We start from the raw sequence: 24697 nt of genomic DNA, 5'->3' as shown, positions 1-24697 counted from the left end.
GTCACCTGAGTTTTTGATCTTACTCATTCTGACTGGTTGGAGGTGGAATCTCAGGGTTGTTTTGATTTGCATTTCGCAGATGACTAAGGATGTTGAACATTTCTTTAGGTTCAGGTTTAGGACTTCTCTGGTGAAAGTTTTGGTGTCACATAAGTAAGTATTCTACCATATCATCTGCACATAGTGATATTTTAATCAAATTTATAAATCTTTGAAATTTATAATCCTTTGACACCCTTTCAGTGTCTAATTGCTCTGCCTAGGACTTCGAGTACTATATGCAATAAATAGGGAGAGAGTGGGAAGCCTTCTGTAGTCCTTTATTTTAATGGGATTGCTTCAAGTTTCTCTCCATTTAATTTGATGTTGGCTACTATATGCTGTATATTGCTTTTACTATGCTTATGTATGGGTCTTGAATTCCTGATATTTCCAAGACTTTTATCAAGAAGGGGTGTTGAATTTTTTTCCAATGCTTTCTGAGCAGAAATGAGATGATCATCTGTTTTTTTTTCTTTGAGTTTGTTAATAAAGTGGATTAAGTTGATGGATTTCCTTATATTGAACCATCCTTCATCCCTGGAATGAAGCCAATTTATCATGGTAAATGATCATTTTGATGTGTTCTTGTATTTGGTTTGCAAGAATTTTATTGAGTACTTTTGCATCAATATTCATAAGGGAAATTGGTTTGAAGTTCTCTTTCTTTGTGTGGTTTATGTATAAGCATAATTATGACTTCATAGAACAAATTGGGTAGTGTTCCTTCTGTTTCTATTTTGTGGAATAGGTTGAAGAGTATTGGTATCAGGTCTTCTTTGAAGATCTAATAGAATTCTGCAGTAAACCCATCTGGTCCTGAGCTTTTTCTGGTTGGGAAACTTTCAATGACTGCTTCTATTTCTTAGGGGTTATGGTACTGTTCAGATGTTTTATCTGATCCTGATTTAACTTTGGTGCCTTGTACCTGTCTAGAAAATTGTCGATTTCATCCAGATTTTCTAGTATTGTAGTAGAGTCTGATGATTTTTTTAAAATTTACTCAGTTTCTGTTGTTATGTCTTCCTTTTCATTTCTGATTTTGTTAATTTGGATACTGTCTCTATGCCTTCTGGTTAGTCTGGCTAAGAGTTTATCTATCTTGTTGATTTTCTCAAAGAAATCATGGAATTGTTTCCATCTTCTTGTATCTCTTGAGGCCTGTTTTGTGATTGAATATATAGTCAATTTTAAAGAAGGTACCTTGAGGTGGTGAGAAAATGGTATAATCTTTTGTTTTAGGATGAATTGTTCTATAGATAACTGTTCAATCCATTTGGTTCATAACTTCTGCTAGTTTCACTATGTCTCTGTTTGGTTTCTGTTTCCATGATCTGTCCACTGATGAGAGTGGGGTGTTGATGTCTTCCCCTATTATTTTGTGAGGTGTATTGTGCTTTGAACTTTAGCAAAGTTTCTTTTATGAATGTGAGTGCCCTTGCATTTGGAACATAAATGTTCAGAATTGAAAGTTCATCTTTGTATATTTTTCCTTTGATTTGCATGAAATGTCCTTCTTTATTTTCTTTGATAACTTTTGGTTGAAAGTTGATTTTATTCTATATTAGAATGGCTACTCCTGCTTGTTTCTTAGGACCATTTGCTTGGAAAATTGTTTTCCAGCCTTTTATTCTGAGGTAATATCTGTTTTTGTCACTGAGGTATGTTTCCTGTATGCAACAAAATGCTGGGTCCTGTTTACTCATCCACTCTACTAGCCTATGTCTTTTATTGGAGAATTGAGTTCTTTGATGTTAAGAGATATTATGTAATAGTGATTGTTGGGTTTTGTTATTTATTTATTTTTATTTTTTTGCTAGAGTTGGAACTATGTTTGTGTGGCTATCTTCTTTTGGGTTTGTTGAAAGAAGATTACTCTCTTGTCTTTTCTAGGGTGTAGTTTCCCTCCTTGTGTTTGAGTTTTCCATCCATTATCCTTTGTAGAGCTGGATTTGTGTAAACTTATTGTGTAAATTTGGTTTTGTCATGAAATATCTTGCTTTCTCCATGTATGGTAATTGGGAGTTTTGCTGTATATAATAGCCTGGTCTGGCATTTGTGTTCTCTTAGGGTCTGTATGACATCAGCCCAGGATCTTCGGGCTTTCATAGTCTATACTGAGAAATCTGGTGTAATTCTGATAGGTCAGCTTTTATTTGTTATTTGTCACTTTTCCCTTATTGAGTTTAATATTCTGCTTTTTCTTTGTGTATTTTGTTTTTTGTCTATTATATGACAAGAGAAATTTCTTTTCTAGTCCAATCCTTTCTGAGTTCTGTAGGATTCTTATATATTGATGGGCATCTCTTTCTTTAGGTTAGAGAAATTTTCTCCTATAATTTTGATGAAGATATTTATCTGCATTTTAATTTGGGAATCTTCAGTCTCTTCTATACCTATTATCCTTAGGTTTTGTCTTCTCATTGTGTCCTGGATTTCCTGGATGTTTTGGGTTAGGAGCTTTTGCATTTTGCATTGTTTTTGACAGTTACATCAATGTTTTCTATGGTATCTTGGGCACCTTAGGTTCTGTCTTCTGTCTCTTGGATTCTGTTGCTGTTGCTTGCATCTATGACTCCTGATCTTTCTCCGAGGGTTGTCTCCCTTTGTGATTTCTTTATTGTTTCTATTTCCATTTTTGGATCCTGGATGGTTTTGTTCAATTCCTTTACCTGTTTAGTTGTTTTTTTCTTTAATTCTTTAAGGCATATTTTGTTTCCTCTTTAAGTGCTTCTATCTGTTTACCTTTGTTGTCCTATATTTCTTAAGGGAGTTATTTATATCCCTCTTAAAGCCCTTTATCATCATCATGATATGTGATTTTAAGTCTGAAACTTGTTTTCCAGTGTGAAGGGGCTATCCAGGACTTACTGTAGTGGGAGAACTAGAGTCTGATGATGCCAAGTAGCCTTGGTTTCTCTTAGGGTCTTATGCTTGCCTTTTGTCATCTTGCTATCTCTGTTACTAGTTGGTCTTGCTGTCTCTGACTAGAACTTGTGCTTCCTGTGGTTCTCTGTGCCTGGAGCACAGATTGAAACTGGAAGGATCCTGTCCTGGGGTGCTCCACAATTCCTCTTGGTTAGGGCTTTAAGTAAAGCCTTAGAATCTGCAGGGACAAGAATTGTATTGTTCTTTATCTTTTCTACATAGAGTCAGAAAGTATTCCAAATATCTCGGTGGATGACTCTCCATTGGTGTCCAGTGACAAGAACTTTCTACTATCCAAGCTATTGTTACCTGTCATTGAACTCTTACAAAGAAATCAGTTTTGTCAATTAGCTGTGGCTTAGTCTGCCATGTATCTGCCAAATCTGTCTGGGAAACATCAAAGAAGGTGTTTGGCGAAAATGCAAGTCAAATACCCCTGTAGCAGTTGGTCTCTGTGTTCTGATCAGGGCACTAGAGTCTGATAAGTATCTTACAAGGATTCATTCATTTCTATCCCTTAATATGGTCCTATTGTCAAGTCTCTCCCTCAAATCTTTAACAAGGATGTTTTCAGGCAGAGAAACAGTTTTATTCTGTTTCCAGCAAAAACATGTCAGTGCCCTTCAGAGAAAAAAATTGAAGAAATGTAGATAGCTTTGCCTTCTTTCTTAGACTTTCAGAAAATTGAATTGTTTGAATCTCATGATGTTTTAGAATCTAGAAATGATCAGTGGTACTCTGCAGTCACCCACTATTCTCACGTTTGACTTTTAAGGTCCTTCTAAGAATATGTATGGAAGACACACCTTGGTCACCTAAATTATTTTTGTTCACACTGATGGAATATATTTGATTTAATCTTATAGATGCACTATTTCTGTATTTACCATGTATACACATAGCAAGGGATTGTTTGTGTCTAAATTACATACTGAAACATCATTTCTGTGGTGCTCACCACTCTCCTTTGAAAGGAGCAGCACATACATATTAATGATTCTGTCTGACTGTAAAGGTTGCCTCATTGCAGGATGCTGGCTCTCCTTTCTCGAGGATCATCTTCTTCAGGTTAATAGCAAGTAAACAGTCTTTACTAGGTACCTTAACAAACAGTGTTTTCAACTTCCCTAATTCTTATTTGTAAATTCTTGAAAACGAGTCCATAAAATTTCATCATTTTTCTGATGGAAAACATGATTACTGAACCTTACAGATAACCTATTAGCACAAGGAGTGTTCTGAAATTCTTTAGAGAACCTGAACTGATAAAACAATCATACAATTTAATTTAAATGAAATTCCACCCTGATGTAAGCTCCTTCATTCTGTGCAAGCACGTATGGACTTTGGTTTCCATGGTTACTTGTTACTAAGTCCTGTGCTCTCTGTGGTTCTGCTTTAGCTGGACCAGATATAAACAAGACTAGTCATCTTAATGAGGCAGAAATCGAATAATGCTTTATTTGATGGCTGTGTAACACTTTAGAATACAGACAATTTCCTGTTAAAAGCACAAATTAGAGAAGTACTCATTTTCCTCTAAAAACCAATGTTCTTTTATTATTGGCATAAGAACAAAACTAAGGACAATAGGCTGTATGTATATATACATACCCATGTATACATACATTTTTCTATATATGCATGTACTTACACATACACACATATTTATATCTACATATGATATTCATTTATCTAACCAGCATTTCTCTATAGAGCAAAAAGATAAACTTCTTAATACTGAAATGGCCCCCAAAATTTATGCACTAGTTTAAGTAATATCATAATTAATATGTTTGTGTATGAAGTAAAAGCATTACTTTGTGTTTTGTGTGTATTTTGATCTAATATGAGATAAAAAACAAAAATATTTCTTTTAAGAGCAAAGGTGTTTCCAGAGTGTACTCAAGGACAAGTCTGATCTATTATAGCCATGTTGATTCTTTCTGCTTCATGGGAAGCAAGAACAGAATTCGAATTTGGAATGGAGGCATGCCCCAGTTGATGGCCTTTTACTTATGCTCATATATGAAGCACAGATGGACAGTGGGTTAAGTTACTTAAATGAAAGAAGAAGAGAAGCTAGACAGACAGGGGAGAGATGGCTCAGGAGTTAAGGGAATGTATTCTTCTTGCAGGAGACCTAAGTTTTGTACTCAGCATTGAAATCGGTGCCTCATAACTGCCTGTACCTCTAGGTGCAGACATTTCACCACCTTGATCTGGATTCTGCACTTACCTGGAAAAACTGAAACACTAGAAGACAATAATATACTAATACATATAATTAAAAACAAAAGGCTCGAGTCTGGAGAAATGGTTGAAAGCTTTTGACGCTCTTACAGAGGACCCGAGTTCAGTTCCCAGCCTTCACATGACAGTTTCAGAGGATCGGCTGTCCTCTTCTGGCCTTTTCCTGTAGTCATGTGATAAATGCACAAATGTAGGCAAAACACCCCCACATAAAAAACACATAAATTTAAAAATTAAAAAATTAGTAGAAACTTAAAATAGAAGTACAACATGTTGGGTGGATTCTGAAATAGTTGAAGGAGAGTGGAAATTATTCACATATGAATTGTATACATGTATGAAATCCTCAAAGAATAAATAAAGTACAATAGCCAAGGAGCTAGATTTAAAAAACAATACTTTAGTTACACATACAATATTTGTACAAATTTTAAGAATCTGATACATTTAGTAAGTCTGTTTAGTTACATGACTGTTTCTACATCACCTCAGAAAATGTCAACATTATTGAACAGAATAGAATAAAACTGGGAAAATCAGTGCTGGGATTTCATGCAAAAAGATCAGTAACCTAAATATGACATGTTTTAAGAAACTCATTTGCTTCTGTTATATGTGATGAACACTGGAAAAATATTGTTTTATCAATACTGTCTTCTAACCATCCTTGAAGATCCAGAATCTGTACCAGGTAGCAAACTGAAAATACTACCTCCATGCTTCAAAGGACTTTTTTTTATTTAATTACTTTCTCTTTATTTTCTCTATCTTTATTAAATTGGTTATTTCTTATTTACATTTCAAATGTTATTCCCTTTCCTGGTTTCCAGGCCAACATCCCCCTAACCCCTTCGCCTCCCCTTCTATATTGATGTTCCCCTCCCCATCCACCCCCATTACCACCCTCCCCCCAACAATCCTGTTTACTGGGGATCCAGCCTTGGGCTTCTCCTTCCACTGGTGATCTTACTAGGCTATTCATTGCTACCTATGAGGTCAGAGTCCAGGGTCAGTCCATGTATAGTCTTTAGGTAGTGGCTTAATCCCTGGAAGCTCTGGTTGCTTGGCATTGTCGTTCATATGGGGTCTCGAGCCCCTTCAAGCTCTTCCAGTCCTTTCTCTGAATCCTTCAACTGGGGTCCCGTTCTCAGTTCAGTGGTTTGCTGCTGGCATTCGCCTCTGTATTTGCTGTATTCTGGCTATGTCTCTCAGGAGAGATCAATGGAGGACAATGTTTTCACTGTGAAAATATCTGTCACCAAAAATCCCAAAAACTATGGATAAAACATATTAGGTGAGAAATAAGAGTAGAAAAGAAGATGTTACGAACTTGTACCATTGTGCCTCATGTTTATTGATATAATTCATCATTTTTAATCTTAGTCCATGATGTTTATGCATATAGAGAAATAACAAAAATGGAACAACAAAAACATAAAAATGAATAAATCTGGGGTATGGATTGTGTGTGCAAATGTTGAAATAGCAAATGCAAGGTAAAACATAAGCTGATGATTATGTAATTCAAATTATTTTCAATATGAATGTCTTGAGGGAACTAAAGTAAAATTTAAGTGATGAGATGACATCCTTTATACAGTAAAATAAAATGAAGTAAAACTTTTAGAAATGTGAAGAGAAATGAAAAAAACAATGATTACATTTTACTAGTGATGTAGGCTAAATAAGAAAAGGCAGAAATTGTAGGCATAAATTTTTTGCAGCCTACTTTTAATAAGGGTTCAACCTCTCTTCTAGCCTACCTCCCAGCAGACGTAGAGGAAGAGAAAAGTTATTAGGCTATGGGGAAAGTGGACCTGTTCAGCAATAGTTCTTTGGGGGTGAACTCGATCTTTGGCAGCAGTAGCAAACACCAAATACAATTAAGCAACTACAGACCAGTCGTCTGGGCAGTCTGACTCCAGTCAGGAACCAGCAGCTGTAGTTCAATCCAGAAGAAAACACAATCCTAGTCAACTGGCCTGAGGATAGGTTGCAGAAACAGCAATTTGCAACAGAAACCTTGAGAGCGGTTCTGGGGTGAGATTCTTTCAAGTTGAGCTCATCAACACTATGTAAGGCGAACCAATACATGCTCATCTTTAGTGAAGAATAGCAAAGCAAAGCAAACCAATGCTCAGTGCTCGTTTCCCACTGTATGTGAGGTTATATTTCTACTCCTTCATCAAGTGTCCTTTCATATGTTTGCTATATTAAAACATCCTTTTACTTGTGTCTGCTTTATGAAAACATTCTTTCACATGTCTGCTCCAGTAAAATATCCCTTTTCCTGTGTCTACTTCAGCAAGACATCCTTCACCTGTGTGCCCCAGCAGAGCATCACTTGACATAACTAACTGTCCAAAGAAACTAGAAATTTCCACTTCAAGAAGCAAGTAGAAGAGACTTTCTTTTTTAAGAATGACAAGTAATCTATTTTAAGTTGAAATACTAGTAAAACCAAAGAGTTGTTTTGTCAAAAATTTGCCAATAATGTTCAAAATACCTCATGAATATTTTGTAAACACAGAGGGACAAGTTGGAATACTAGTAAATTTTCTAAGTAGATTGCTAAATATTTGAAAATTTCTTTAACCATTTAATCCTCATCAATAACCATAAAATCACTCCAAAACTATTACTTCATTAAATGTAAAAAGAAATAGCAAAGTTTTGCAAAGGTATTTTTAATCCAGAGAATTTACAATCATTACAAATCATGGAAAACAACTATTCATTCAATGGTGACTAGGAATAAAAGCAAATCAGTCTACAGGAAAATTAAAAGGAAATTAGACAAATCTAGTAAAAAAAAGAATGAGAAAGATGTATAAATGTAATCATGATATTTAGATAAGTAAGTAGAAAGTTAAATTTTCGTAATTTTTGTAATGACTATTGTATACCAAACATTAGCCAAGACTTAGCATGGATCCTGTATAGTCTTCCTCACAGTTACCCCACTATACAACTATTAATGTATCACTTGAGTGGTGAGGAACCAAAACATTAGTTAAGAGTTCCTGTGTAGGGTGCATACTCTACACAGTATGTGTGCAAGAGCCACAAGTACATATGAGGGTTACATGCAAGGTTTTGACTTGGTCAGTGTTCTCTGAGTCCAAAGTCCATTTTTTAGTCTACAAACTCAGTTACTTAAGGAGCAAAAATTGCTATGTGGTTGTTTGAAAGTTAGAAATCCAAGATGGTTTAGGAAACTTAAAAACATGGTGTCAGCATGGTGGTTTGCTCATAGATTTTAGGGATAACTTCTTATTTATTTATTTACTTATTTATTTATTTACTTATTGCTTCAGGCCCCTGTTACATTTCCTGGCTCTCTGTCTTCTTCCTTTTTTAAAGCTGTTAATGGCCACCCAAGCTCTTCTCCTCTAGCACTGATTCCTCCCTGCTGGGTTTCCTTGAAATCTTTGTAAGCATCTCTGATTATACTAAAGTTTTCCAGACAACTCAATGTAACTTAAGAGAAAGGCAATTAATAAGCAAATTAATCCTGTCTATAGCTTTCATTTTTAAAAATATTCTATAATACATTAACAGGTTGCAGAAAATAGGATATGACTATATATGATTTATCTACCATCACAGTAAGCCATAAAACTCTCTTACACTTTGCCTCTTTGAAAATGAAATACATAATTTAATACAATGTTGAAAAAAATCATAGAAATGACAGTTCCTGAATTTAGAAGTGACCAAGTTGTGCAGAGGTAATGGTTTTCACAGACTGAGATACACTTGTGAAAACTATCTTGCTGTGGAAGGATGTAGAAAATATTTTGGATTGTTATAAAATATAAAAGCTACATAAAAGGAAGCATATGCAAAATATGCAAGTAAATGTATTTCATAAAATACTATTAATTTTATAAATTTTTAGTTTTTATGGTTCTTTGTAAATTTTGCTTCAGGCACCCGAATTTATTCCTATCTCCATACCCTTATACCCACCCTTCCACTTGCAACCTACCTAAAGACAGGGGGAAAATTTTCATGGAAGCTCTAATGTGTCACCCCCAGACCCATAGCATTCCATTTTGTCTACACTTCTTTTCTTGTAGATGTTCACTGTAATGACTCATTTGTCTGGTAGAAGCCTTTGACTTCTATTTACTTTATCAATATTGGAATCTCACTAGGACTCCAATGCAATATCTTCTTGTCATGGAGATCTTCTAGTTTTGGATCTGTAGGATCTTTATGCACTCCAGCAGTTCAAACATGGGGTAGATGATGCAGTGGGACAATTCAAAGCCCTGGATCTGAGTCCCAGAGGTATCCAAGATGGTCAGGCCAACAGTTCTTTCACTCTCAGGCACTCAAGGCCCGCAATCCCTGCAACCAGGACCAGCTCTACCCTGCTGTCCAGGTGAGCTGCAGGGCCCGCTCTCTGCGTACTGAAGTTGTTGAAGGGTAGGGCCAGCTTCCCTGCTACCATGACCACCCAGGGACAGCTGAGGAGTGGGGAGGACAGAGGAGGGAGGAGAGTACCTCTTCCTTATTGTCCAGGCCAGCACAGGAAGACAAGTGGTAGGGCCAACTCTCCCACGTTCTCCCCAGTATTGCAGCTCTGTAGCCGACGGACAGAGTCAGCTCTCCTACTCTCAAGCCTCTAGGGCCAGCTCTTTGACAATGCCCAGGTGAGGTGTAGGACTGGTTCTGGGCATCCCTCAGACATCAATATGTCCCTGGGTGGCTGCTCAGACCAGGACCATCTGCCTGGCCTTTGATAGTAAAGGACCCCTGTTGCTTCAGGGCCATAAACCCAGACATCTCCCTCTCCTGGCCCCTAGGCCCATAGCAGCATAGGTCAGGACCCATGATGGTGGGTCCACATGGCATCACAGGATGCCCACTTCAGGTTTTTCCTCATTACCCTCGAGTCTCCACTTCTGCCGTTCTTCATTTTGCCCAGATCCTTCTGCTTTTCTTTCTCTTTCATTTCTCCACCATTTACTTGTTCACTTTACTGGCACCCGGGGTCTCTGGGTGTCTGAAGTTGTGTCAGGCATGGTCTTAGGAGCATTATGCTTCTCCTGAATATTATGATGCCAGGATGGGGTCATCTTGAGCATGGTCTGTCTCTTGTTTGCCCTGCACCAGACTGGTCCTAGATGAGAGAGATCTTCTTGTCTCCAGTTTGCATCTCATTCTGGGAGCCAGTATAGACTTGCCTGGCACCTGACTAGTGGTCAATCTCAGGCTAGCTCCCTGTCTGGGAACCCTGATTCCAGACTCTTTTGATCTCAGACTGGCTTTTTTATGGGACTATTATGTGAGTAATCATTCAGATGTTTATAGGTCAGAACATTGATCATACATGTAGCTTTTCCCCTCTCTGCTGCCTACTGACGCACATGTGACATGGCAGCCACATCTACAAGACCTCTAGGGGCAGGCAATTTTTCATGTTTTTAAATTAGTAAATCACAATGGAGTTATCAAAGTAAAATTGTCATTATAGGAAGCTTATGAAAGCTGGAGCATTATTCCTAAGAAAAGGAAAAAAATCGGTTATTTTATAAACTAAAAAATCTTCAAGGAGTTGCCAGGGTATTTCAATGTTTTCAGAAAACAAAGGAAGAAGAAAAGCTTAAAAAATCTAACAACGAAATCTAAAAATGATTATATCAGTCTAAGTTGTGAACACAGATGAAAAATACTAATTACCAGCAAATGGCATCCAGCTGAAATGAAAAGACATAATTTATCATGGCCACTGGGGCTTGTTCATAAATGCAAGAATGAATCAATACTAAGAAATCCATTAATCACTTCATATTCACAGAGCTAATAAAATAGGTTAACTAACCCCATGTAAATTTGATTGAACAAAATGATCATTTATGGCCCAAACATATGAGACATATCTCAGTCACAATATATGGTTAGATAGCCATCACAGTTTAGGACATATGGATAATTACAACTATTTTAAAAGAAAGCCAAACTTTCTGGGCTTTTTATAGAAAATTATTTATGTATTTTTTCAATAAAATCATAAGAAAACCTGACATAAATGTGTCATACAGAGTAATAGACATAGAGTAACATCTGTTGCCCAGCTGAGCATTTTACTGCCATTGGTAATTGTTAATTTTATTTAGAAGGGTAGCTTCAGTGAGTTCTCACTGGATACATTGAAATGCAATGGTTCTATATGCCTAACTTTTATTTTGAGACATTGTAGACTGTAGATGAAGCATGAGAAACAATCATTATTGCTATTTATATTTCTTTTAATTTTCAGATATTTTGTACAATTAAGTATAAAGCAAGTCTAAAAATTGTAGATATAAACCAATGCTATATGTTTGGAAATTTAAATAAAAACAAAAACAGAATGTTCAACTTCTCTTTTGCTTTTTAAAATGTAAACATTGCATCATTCTTTATGGCACATAACCGGCCCGATAAATTTCATATCAAGGTGCATAAGAAAGCAAATAAAAAGAAATCAATTATCAGCACAAGAAAAATATGTCTTATTGATTCAGTTAGTGTTGATTTATAGACTGACCAATTGAAAAGTCCTGATTGAAACAATGACTCCTTGATGGAGATACTGGTCCACAGGTTTTCACTCGATGAATCTGTGAGTTAGTACAGTACGTTATGTGTTAGAGCAATTGACTAATTACAGAGATTGGAGGCCACTTTTGCCACACTGAGATTATTGAAATAGAAAGAATGGAATGACTTTAGATGGTCATCCTTTGAGATTTTTTACTGGCATCATTACTTAAACAATTGTTGAGAAGATATCGAAAGATGAAATAAAATATTGAAAATAAAAAAATCACGGCACAAAATAAGCATCAGATTTAATTAAATAGATGTATCCGTAGATATATCTCCAAGCCTATCTTTTAATAGGGACCTAATTAATAATCCACATCATCCGTTTCTATTATGTTTCATAATAACCTTAAATTTTCTATCCATTATGACGAAGTGATTATTCACTTTAATAAGATCTGGTGAGCATTCAGATAATGTTAGATCTTGTTAGCTGTTGTGAGAACTTGGGACAGCACCTGACAGCAGAGCAGATGATAGAAGCCTGGCATGGGAAGTTTTATAAAGAAGTTGAGGGTCCCTTTAAGACTTTATCAGGGATGTCCAGTATTCTGAGCTTAAAAACATCTGTGTTTCTGGTCAGCTGGAGCTGAAAAATTGGCCATGACTAGCACGACTAAAATAAAACATTTACTTTGCTGGGATAGTTAATATTGATTGGCTAGGGCTGAAGAAACACCTAAGATTAAGAAGCAACCAGCATCACTGATTTAAAATCTTCCAGGAAGGGTTTCTCAGGGTCAGTACAGAGAAGTTGTAGTCCAGGGGAAGCCAAGGGGAAACCTCATTGAGGCAGATGAACTTGGTAGTGTATAAGAGTCACCCAAATGACACTTGTTTTGAAGGTATGAGCTCATGGAGCTCAGTTGAGGCTTGGTACCATGTGACAGTGATGGATTCCTTAAAGAGAGTCCAGGAGAGGGCATTAATGAAGGTAGTGAAGGTGCAGTCTCAGTTGTAGAAGCCTCAGGATAGAGGAGCTTATGGACAGAAGTAGAGGCTATGTGCCATGCCAGACTCCCTGAAGAGAGCCCAGAAGAAGCTACTGTTAAGGTGAAGTCAAGTTGCAGTGGAGATCTGAGGATTTGGGAGACATGAGTACCATGGAACAATTGCCAATGACAGCAACTGCTGTGGAGTGGGGCTTCTGAATTTGTAGGATGAAGTGTGTTTTCTGTGGTTGGCAGAGCTGGAGAACTAGAACTGACCAAGCCCTTTGGAGCCATGAGGGTCATGAGTGGGTCCCACATGTGAATCACTGAATTATGTCCACTGTTGGATGTGCTTTCTTGGTAGATTATGACTGTGTCCTAGTCTTTCCTGTTTAAAATACGAAGTATTAATTTATTATTTATATTTTCAGGAGTTCACAGTTAAGAGATTTGAGGACTTCAGAGAAATGTGTAATTTTATAGATTTGGGAATTTTAGAAAGACTTTGGATATTTTAGTCAGAATTTGCAAATTTTAGGTAATCTGAACTTGAAAGAAACTTTTTTTTTGTTTCTTTTTTTTATTATTATTAACTTGAGTATTTCTTATATACATTTCAAGTGTTATTCCCTTTCCCGGTTTCCGGGCAAACATCCCCCTCCCCCCTCCCCTTCCTTATGGGTGTTCCCCTCCCAACCCTCCCCCCATTGCCGCCCTCCCCCCATAGTCTAGTTCACTGGGGGTTCAGTCTTAGCAGGACCCAGGGCTTCCCCTTCCACTGGTGCTCTTACTAGGATATTCATTGCTACCTATGGGGTCAGAGTCCAGGGTCAGTCCATGTATAGTCTTTAGGTAGTGGCTTAGTCCCTGGAAGCTCTGGTTGCTTGACATTGTTGTATTTTGGGGTCTCGAGCCCCTTCAAGCTCTTCCAGTTCTTTCTCTGATTCCTTCAACGGGGGACCTATTCTCAGTTCAGTGGTTTGCTGCTGGCATTCGCCTCTGTATTTGCTGTATTCTGGCTGTGTCTCTCAGGAGCGATGATGGTTTAAAGATAGTGAACTTTTTGTGTTATTAATTTATTTATTTGCATCCTGCCACAATTTCCTCTTCTTTCTCTCCTCCTAGTCCCTCTGTCTTTCCCTTCCTTCCCTCATTCCTTCTCCCTCTCTCCTCAGAAAAGGGGAGTCCTCCCATTTATACCAACTAGCCTTGGCATATCAAGTTGCTATATGACTAGGTGCATTTTCTACTGAGCCTAGACAAGGAAGCCCAGTTAGGGGAAAGAGATCCAAAGGCAGAAATAGAGTCAAAGACAGCCCTTGCTCCTGCTCTTAGGGTGTCCTACATGGAGACCAAGCTGCACATCTGTTATGCACAGAGCGTAGGTCCATCCTAAGCAAGCTTTCTGATTGGTGTTTCACTCTGTGAGCTCCACCGAGACCAGCTTAGTTGATTCTGTAGGTTTTCTTGTGGTGTCCTTGACCTTTCTGGATCCTTCTCTTCTTCCCCCTTCTTCCACAGGATTCCCCTAGCTCTGCCTAATGTTTGGCTGTGGGACTCTGCATCTGTTTCCATCACTTCCTGGGTGAAGTCTCTCACATGACTGTTAGGCTCTTGTCTGCAAGTATAGAGGGATCTAAATAGTGTCAAGGGTTGGCTCTCTTCATGTCATGGGTTTCAAGTTGGGCCAGGCATTGGTGAGTCAATCCCTCAATGTCTGCTGCATCTTTATCACTGCACATCTAGTAGGCAGGACAAATTTGGGGTTGAAGATTTTGTGGCTTAATTAGTATCACCATCTCTCCATTGGAACTCTTGCTGGGTTACATGAGGTAGCCATTTCAGGCTCTATATCACCCATTGCTAGTAATCTTAGCTAGGGTCACCCTCATAGATTCATGGGAGTTTCCACTCAATGCAATCCCCATCAAAATCCTGACACAATTCTTTATAGACATTGAAAGAAAAACACTCAATTTTATATGGGAAAACAAAAAAAATGAGGTAGCTAATACAATCCCATATAACAAAAGAACTTCTTGACTTATTACCAGACTCAGGGGTACTTGGGAATGCAGTACAACGGAAGAGGCATGCAAGCATTTTTTTTAACAGATAAGCAGATCAGATGTGGATGTTAGAACACATTACTATCTGGAATGACTTATGAGGGAAGGAATTCAATTTGCCAGAGCATACAAACAAACAACAACAGATAAAGCAATTTAATTGGAAGTTTTAATATAAAGACATTTTCTATACACACTTTTACCTTTACCTAATTTGTGTTATGGGGAGGATTTAGTATAGTGATAAAAGTTGGCGATAGTATATTTAAATTATGATGCTTCTTATATTCAAAATCCCTCCTTATGTTTTTTAATATGTTGAATTCAGTAGAATTTGGTACATATAGTTAAATGATATTATAGTTGAAGATATCTAATGTATTTGTAAAGTATCTTATACGCAGATACCTTTCTGCATTGGCTGTTTTGGGAACCAGTGATATTAGCAGGTAGACTAAAAGGGGAAAAATGGGAATAAAGAAGGATAACGTACATTTAAATATATTTTAAGAGGTTGCCAGTTGACTTTTGTTCCTTTTATTTAAGTCAATAAAATGTGTGTGCCTCAGACTCCTACAGAAACCTGAAATATATTCATTCCATGCTATCCCTTCTTGAGACCGAGGGTAGAGCCTGCCTTTCTTCAAGTCGTCAGGCGCGGTGGAGCTGCTTTCCTATGTGAGGCACAGCAGAAAAAAGTCCTGATATTTTTTTAAAAAAAGAGATGAAAGTGATGGTTTTATAATTTAAAATTTCTACAAAGAATGCATTTATCATTCGTTGAATGCTGTAGAAAACAGCAGGCTGGGGGACTTTCTGGGTTAGGTGACTGAACTCTGTTTTCATACCTAGTTGGATATGATTCTGTTTTTGAGCACTGGCCATCTTCCTGGAAATGACTGATCACATTGTGGAATAGGAAGCCACAGGTCTGTTTCATTCTTGGTTACTTGAAAATTGAATCTTGAATTGTGACGAATTCTTAATCTTGCCTCTGCACAGGGTGGCCTCAGGTGCAATGTGTGTCCCTGGAAGTGTTTCCTCCCGTTCTAATGTCACTGGGATATTCTCATTAGACCCTCATTTCTTTCCTCTTGGCTTTGAAGTTTCTTTGATCTCTCAGCTACCTGAAGAGTGTGGGAAAGTCCATAAGAAAAATAGCTCCTTTCTATTCTCACTACAAATAAAAACAAAAATAAAACATTAAATTCAGAGCAAAAAAAAAAAAGAAAGAAAGAAAGAAAAAGAAACCTTTCTGAGTTTCTTCGCTGAATACTTGATTTGAATTCAGTTACAAACTTGTGAAGTAGCTAAAGTTTAACTTCCATATAGTCTCACTTTTTAAAGCTCTCTTCTTTATGCATCTTTGGAAAGTTATAACAATATATTTCCTGCACTTCTTAAAAGCATTTAGTTTATTTATATTTACATGCATGTTATCAATTTAAGTAATGGTTCTCCCTGGGAGAATTTACATCATAGTCAATGGAAAATGAAGTTTAATTGAAAGCTTCAGATGTACAAATCAAGGGTAATAAATAATTCCAAGCAGGAAGATCCTTCTCTATGGTTGACAAAATGTACATTTGTTCTCAAATAAGTCAGTTAAAGACTGTCAGCTAATACCGTGTCTTGAGGGAATGAATGCCATGTATGATTTTGCTGATGTTGGTCAGTGAGCATCCAGGTAATAGATTAGGGTTGCTGCTGTCAAAAGATGCCAAGAAACTTGCAGCTTATTAAATAAATTCATTGCCATTATAGTAACTGGAAAAACATCAGAACAACAAAAAACTAAGACTTGAATATGTATCCAATTGTGTTATATTTTTCATAATTTGCTGTTTTTTTGGTCAGGGTTTGTATTCCTGGAGAAAATATCATGACCAAGAAGCAAGTTGTGGAGGAAAAGTTTTATTCAGATTACTCTTCTACGTTGCTGTTCACTGCCGAAAGAAGTCAGGACAGGAACTCACACAAGGCAGAGACTTGGAGGCAGGAGCTGATGCAGAGGCCATGGAGGGGTGCTAGTTACTGGATTGCTACCCCTAGCTTTCTCAACTTGCGTTTTTATAAAATGCGGGACTACCATTCCAGCTATGGCACAACCACAATGGTCCTTCTCCCGCTTGATTACTAATTGAGAAAATACCTTGCAGTTGGACTTCATGGAGGCATTTCCTCAAGGAAGGCTCCTTTCTCTGTGATAACTCCAGCTTGTATCAAGTTGACACACAAAAGCAGCCAGTGCAGTTACATAATGAGTTGATGAAAACCTCTGATAATTTGTTTAAGCAACTATTTAAGAGCTGCTACCTCCCTCCTGGGTGTTCTGACCAGTGTGTGGCATCTGCACGTAAATATGACAACCTTGTTCATAGAGAGAAGACTTTCCTGGTGATGAAAAAATGTTACATTACACAGAATGCTTGATTATTAAGGGTTTCAGTATATTATTTCAAGATAAAATGTTGGAATCAATACAGTTTAAACCAAAGGAGGCATATTTTTTACATGTTTGTCTGAATTTCCTCATTAGTAGGTACCTTAATCATGGCTGTTTATCCCAAATCCAAAAGTTAATTCTATCAAAATGAAGAAAACCAGTTCCACAGAGTTAAAAAAATAAGGGGACACTACGTGTCACACTGGAAAGAACAGATTTCTCTAGCATAGACTCTTCATATCTTAGCCATAACCATTAAGTGAGGGGTTCCTTTTTTTTTTTAAATTCTGATGGTGGTAAGCTCTTCATCACTGACTTAAATATCCAGACCATTTCTTTGTTATTTCAAAGACCATACAAGCGTTTAGCATCCAATTCTGAAGAGGTAAGAGATCATTTCTTGTACACATCCTAAAACATCTTGACTTGTTAGTTTAAATATCTTCATGTTATTGTATTTCAAGTTGTTCCTATTAAAATGTCTCAGTTGTTAATGTTTCAATAGAGTATTTATTTTTGTGCATTTCAAGAAACAGTAGAACATATGAATATCATTTTAAATTTTTATTTCTAAGTTTTAGCCTTTTCATATATCTTGCTAAGTATGAGCTGCAAAGTCTATATGGCTTGTCACTTTGAACTTCCAGAGCAAGAAGGGAAGGAAGTTTAAAAGCAACAGCACAGGTACACACAGAAAATCTGGGGTTGAAGGGACTGTTTCTCTCTCTCTCTCTCTCTCTCTCTCTCTCTCTCTCTCTCTCTCTCTCTCTCTCTCTCTTTCCTTTCCCCTCTCCCTCACCACCCCTCCCTCTCACTACTCCCCTCCCCTTTCTTCTCCCTCCTTCTCTCTTTCTCTCTTATGATGAAGGTGCAGAGCCCTGAAGCTCAGTATGATCTTTATATATAGTTAGAGAGGCAGGGATGCTATACATGGCTGAACAAGTAGGCAGGTTTAACAACTCTCAGTAGAATCAGTCTCTGAGGTGGAACAGTCTACAGGCCACAAACTTTCCAGTGGGCAAAACCTATAGTGGACATTTTCTATATATCCTTTTCCCATTCAGACCAGGAGGTAAGACTTGGCCATTTCCTTGAGCCTAGTCCAGGGAAGGTCTTGTAGTTTCTCATGAGTGTGAGGTATTGAGATCTTTGACATGGGTGTGCACATGTCAACAACATACATTCACTGAGAACTTCATGTGCTCCATACAATGAACATTTTATTTTTTAAAGTAAATTGTCTAGTACATGTATGAAATCAAAGAGAGCAAAGTCCCATGAGAATTATGATATTCCAAGAGAAAATCACAAGAATAGTTCACTGGGTTCTGAGATTACTGACAGAGTCATGTTCACACATTTTTATGAAGAGGCTGCTTCCAGGCTGTGGCAGAACATGCTACTATTAAAGTTAGAATATTAATAAAGTTACCTAGGAAGTCACTTTTCAAATTTTAAACAATTTTCATTAATCTATTTTTAGGCCAGTTTTAATTGCAAAAATGAACTATTTAGGGCAGATAATGGTATAGAAACACAAATTTTCACTTTATCTACATGAAAAAATGCATAGAGATCAGTTCTAATACATAAATGTCTTCTCATTTTTTAGAAATCAAATGAAACTACAATATATTTCATTTTGCTTAGTTCTTAGAACAATGCCCTTTCTCTAATGTTTCGTTTCTTGGCTGTTAGAGGAAATTACACAGACACACACACACACACACACAGAGCATAAATACCATGATTTATTATGAGTTTCTCGAATTTCAACAAGATTAATTTTTTTTTTCGGAGCTGGGGACCGAACCCAGGGCCTTGCGCTTCCTAGGCAAGCACTCTACCACTGAGCTAAATCCCCAACCCCTCAACAAGATTAATTTTAAGAGGCATCAACTGGAAGATATAATTCAATTCTGAGACGAACAAATATTGCTTTTAGTAAGTGATTTTTTTTCTAGGAACAGGAAGTTAGGGGAAGTTCACTGGAGGGAGAGGAAAAAAATATCAATTGCTGAGGTCTCAGAATCACTGAACAAACCACTTAAAAACCCATCTCAGGCAGGTGAGGATGTTTTATTGACTGACACAATACAAGACCGGCCAATCAGGAGAATAGGACAGACTCGGGAGCCAGCTGTGATGTTGAATCAAGGTCCTCAAGGCCTTTAAGCCTGAGACCTACAGACATCTGTGCCAAGTTATTTCACCAATTAGGATTTATGGATAGAGGATGTCATAGGAACATGACTTTGTTGTACATGTATCCTTCTCCCATTGGTTGGGGTATTCAACTGTGGCAGGAATCTTGCCTGGTCATGACTTAACTTGCTAACCAGAATGTCAGTTACTCACATACATGTCTCTTTCTGCCAAGTAGGATGTCAGTTCCCAGGTAGGTCTTGGAGACTTAAACGTTACTTAATCATTACTCAAAATGGAAGACTTATTCCAACTAGTTTCTTCTATTGGTGCAGGTGTTTCTCTTAAGTTGGAGTCCTTCCCAGGGTGGCTAATAAAAGCAAATATCATAAAAGTTTATACACAGGTGCAGGCAGTACTTCTGGATGGTTTGTTCAGGTCCCAGCTTAATGTGTCCAACTATACAAACCAGTTCCAAAGACCCCTATTGTGATTGGTTTCCAAGAGCACAGACCATCACAGAATATGCCATCAACTTAGACATGAGAGAGTTTCTTAATAACAGCAGTAACAGCATATGAGAAAATTTTCTTATGACACTAGTAACAGTACAAAATGGCAGGCTAGACAGGTAACAGTTACCCAGACCTTAACATTTCACCTGGGGCTTACCATCAACAATGCTGAGGCCTGTTGTGCTTGGTGAGTTAAAAAAAGTGCTGCCTAAAGAAATAATGTTCAACATCTTTAGTCATCAGGGAAATGCAAATCAAAACAACCCTGAGATTCCACCTCACACCAGTGAGAATGGCTAAGATCAAAAACTCCAGTGACAGCAGATGCTGGCGAGGATGTGGAGAAAGAGGAACACTCCTTCACTGTTGATGGGATTGCAGACTGGTACAACCATTCTGGAAATCAGTCTGGAGGTTCCTCAGAAAATTGGACATTGAACTATGGGAGGATCCAGCTATACCTCTCTTGGGCATATACCCAAAAGATGCCCCAACATATAAAAAAGACACGTGCTCCACTATGTTCATAGCAGCCTTATTTATAATAGCCAGAAGCTGGAAAGAACCCAGATGCCCTTCAACAGAGGAATGGATACAGAAAATGTGGTACATCTACACAAAAGAATATTATTCAGCTATCAAAAACAGTGACTTTATGAAATTCATAGGCAAATGGATGGGAGTGGATAATATCATCTTGAGTGAAGTAACCCAATCACAGAAAAACACACATGGTATGCACTCATTGATAAGTGGATATTAGCCCAAATGCTCGAATTACCCTAGATGCACAGAACACATGAAACTTAAGAAGGATGACCAAAATGCAGATGCTTCACTTCTTCTTTAAAAGGGGAACAAGAATATCCTTGGGAGGGGATAGAGAGGCAAAGTTTTAGAACAGAGACTAAACTTTGAGCCTGCCAGAGCCTGTCCCATGTGTGGCCCATACACATACAGCCACCAAACTAGATAAGATGGATGAAGCAAAGAAGTGTAGGCTGACAGGAACCGGATGTAGATCGCTCCTGAGAGACACAGCCAGAATCCAGCAAATACAGAGGCGAATGCCAGCAGCAAACCACTGAACTGAGAACAGGACCCCCGTTGAAGGATTCAGAGAAAGGACTGAAAGAGCTTGAGGGGGCTTGAGACCCCATATGAACAACAATGCTAACCAACCAGAGCTTCCAGGGACTAAGCCACTACCCAAAGACTATACATGGACTGACCCTGGACTCTGACCTCATAGGTAGCAATGAATAGCCTAGAAAGAGCACCAGTGGAAGGGGAAGCCCTTGGACCTGCCAAGACTGAACCCCCAGTGAACTGGATTGTTGTGGGGAGGGTGGTAATGGGGGGAGGATGGGGAGGGGAAGTGCATATAGAAGGGGAGGAGAGGGGTTAGGAGGATGTTGGCCTGGAAACCGGGAAAGGGAATAACAATTGAAATGTAAATAAGAAATACCCAATTCAATAAAATGGAGAAAAAAAAGAAAAATATTTAAAAAAGTGCTGAACAGTGACTGTTTTTAGAATGACAGAAAGTTACATGTGAGGAACACAGTTTAAATATTCCAATAGTACCAGAAGCTGTGGCAAAGAGCTTTATTTTCTATTATTTAGGGGCTAATCAGAAGTACAGCATAGTTGAACTAGGATTTTCATAATGAAGAAGTAGAAGTAAAGCAACTGTAGCCATTTTTAGGAGGCAGTCCCCAGGGCTTAGTGCTGACCTAATAACCAACAGAAGATAAATATCACTAAAGACCGCGTATCCAGTTTGGAGCGCCTTGTTGGAAAATGAAAAACTAACTAGTGGACTGATAACCAGCTAAGGTCAGACGATTGGCCGTTTTCGTTATTATTAACTTTGCAATTATTGTTCTAATATAATAATGATTTTTTATTATTAGTACTAATTTGCGTGGTTGTATGATATCAAGTAAAGACCCTAAAAATGTAATGTGGGTATGGAAAACATAACTTCCTGCGTTTAGAGATTGCTAATGCCTGATATAATGATGATATTTACTATTTTAGTGATTGACTATATGGACTCACCATCTTGGGGGAAGCTACAGATAGATGTGACATAATAGGGTCCAGATTCTTAGGCAGAGAGGTTAAGTATATGGAAATCATATTAAATGAACACTTAAGTTGGCAGAGAATGGGTCAAAAACTCATGAGACAAGTCAAAACATGTCATAATTACAGAGGCAAAACAGGGGAAATTCTTCCGAATGCTTTTGGATGGTTTAATACAAGGAAGTTGGTAAGACACCAGGCAAGCAAGACCCTGCATCTTTAGACCATCTGATGACTTCACCAGAGTGTTCCATTGGAAACTGTAGCAAGCCCTAGATATGTCAAGATGGAGAAGTCAAGATCTAGAAAGAAGCTTCCTAGACTGTGGATGTGAGTGAAGGTTAAGAAGTTAGGACACATTTTGAAGGGTCTGAAGAGAATGAGCGACAAGGAGACTCCCCTGGAAGCAGATTTCAAAAAGGATGTTTAAGTACTTTTTGCAAATGAAAATACGACATCACAGAGACAAATGCCACCAATAAACCTTTAGAAGAGGCACACTTGAAAGACAGCCAGGCCATAGCTGAGAAAGCGAAGGCGGGAGATTTCAGTGTAGAGGAGTCTCCAAGGAGAAGTAGGGAGTTTAGAGACGGGAAGGGGAGGAAGAGAAATGGAAGTGGTTTCACAACTGATCACTTTCCGGAATAGTATCACTAGAAATGACACTTACTCTTTTTGGAACAATGCTTGTTGTTGTCTTTATTTTTCTTTAATTTAAAAGATATTTTTTGAGGTGTCAATGGTATTCTGCATTGACAGTTTTCCTTTTCAAGACTTAAAAGATATAATTCCAGTTTTTTTCAGAACTTTGTAGGAATTGCCATAAGAAATCTGCTATAAATTTCACCCTTTCTGTGTTATAGCATCCATCCTTTGTTCACAGCCCCACACATTTAGGATATATTTTGTTTTCATTTTCAGAAATATAACATGACACTCCTACATGCTGATATCTTAATATTTATTCTGGTTGATAATCTCTGTTTTTCTGTTTCCTGTCATTAACCTCGAAAGTGCTAGGCCACGTTTGTTGAAATCCGTCTGCTTCATTGTAGTCTGTTTCTCCAGAGTTTACACCCAGTCAGTCACATGAAGGATTCCGTGATATGGTTCTTTAAATTAGGGTTTTATGTTTCTGACTCTTTTATTTTTCAGTCTTTTTCCCCTTCTGCTTAAGGTGGGAGCAATTTCAGTGGAAAGAGCCCAGCACATTGTATGCTTCACGTATATCAGCTGCTACTTCTCTTCCAGGTCTATTCTTTTCTCATACAGTACATTTCAACCAGACCATTCCGTGTGTTCTCTCCTCCAAGTCCCCCATTTACCCCGTATCTCTCCCAAATCCACTCTCCCTCACCTTTGTCTCCCCCAGTAAAGAGCAGGCCTCCTAGGTACATGAACTAAACAAGGTACAACAAGATACAAAAAGAATAGTCACAATCCCTCACATCAAACCTGGGGACACCCTCCTAGAAGAACGGGGAGGAAGGATGGGATAGGAGGTTTATGGACTGGAAACTGGAAAGGAGATAACATCTGAAATGTAAATTTAAAAAAATCCAATAAAAAAAAAAAACTGGTCGAGGCAACCCAGTAGAAGGAAAAGGGTCCCCAAAGCAGGCTGAAGAGTTACATTCTTTTTTTCTTTTATTGGATATTTTCTTTATTTACATTTCAAATGCTATCCCCCTTTCTGGTTTCCTCCCCGGAAACCCCTTATCCCATTCTCCTTCCCCCTGTTTCTATGAGGGTGCTCCCCTACCCACCTACCCACTGCCTCTTGCCTCACCTCCCTAGTATTCCCCTACACTGGGGCATCGACCCCATTGATGCTTAACAAGGCAATCCCCTGCTACATAAAAGGCTGGAGCCATGGGTCGCTCCATGTGTACTATTCAGTTGGTGGTTTAGTCCCTGGGAGCTCGGGAGGGTTTGATTGGTTGGCATTGCTGTTCTTCTGATGGGATTGCCGGCTCCTTCATTCCTTTCTCTAACTCCTCCATTGGGGACTCAGTTCAGTGGTTGGCTGCAAGCATCTGAGCATCCACCTCTCTATTTGTCAGACTCTGGCAAAGCCTCTCGGGAAACAGCTATCTCAGGTGCCTGTCAGCATGTACTTGGCATTAGCAATAGTGCCTGGGTTTGGTGACTGCATATGGGACGGATTCCTAGGTGGGGCAGTCTCTGGATGGCCTTTCCTTCAGTCTGTGCTCCACATGTTGACTCCGTATTTCCTCCTGTGAATATTGTTTCCCCTTCTAAGAAAGACTGAAGCATCCACACTTTGGTCTTTGTTCTTCTTGAGCTTCATGTGATCTGTGAATCGTATCTTGGGTATTCTGAACTTTTGGGCTAATAGCCACTTATCCATGAGTGCATGCCATGTGTGTTCTTTTGTGATTGGGTTACCTCACTCATGAAATTCTTAGGCAAATAGATGGAGCTAGAAAATATCCTGAGTGAGGTAAGAGTTGCATTCTTACTAATGAGTTTTCTCTCCCACGTTAGCTCATGAGTTCTAGAGATAGGGTATGGCATGTGCACACCTCCCTGATGTCATTACAATCTTCTGTCAGCCCCACTTGGCCCCACTGTTCTAGCTGATATCTTCTTTCAGTGAGTAAAATAAGCATTTGGATGTTTAAAGTTTAGCTTGACTCTTTTAAAATATGAACCAAA

General features: G+C 38.2%; 1 non-coding gene across 1 annotated transcript; it reads right to left on the bottom strand.

The window, feature by feature from the left end:
• Window positions 1-10508: 10508 nt before the first annotated feature.
• LOC120101304 (small nucleolar RNA SNORA17) lies at window positions 10509-10640 on the bottom strand. Its single transcript, XR_015679385.1, has one exon. It is a non-coding gene; the product is annotated as a small nucleolar RNA SNORA17 (small nucleolar RNA).
• Between the last annotated feature and the right edge of the window lie 14057 nt (window positions 10641-24697).

The sequence above is a fragment of the Rattus norvegicus genome, chromosome 2 (genome assembly GCF_021556685.1).
Source record: "Rattus norvegicus strain SHRSP/BbbUtx chromosome 2, alternate assembly SHRSP_T2T, whole genome shotgun sequence".
NCBI lineage: Eukaryota > Metazoa > Chordata > Mammalia > Rodentia > Muridae > Rattus > Rattus norvegicus.
The sequence above is the reverse complement of the archived record's forward strand: the minus strand, read 5'-3'. Positions and strand labels throughout refer to the sequence as shown.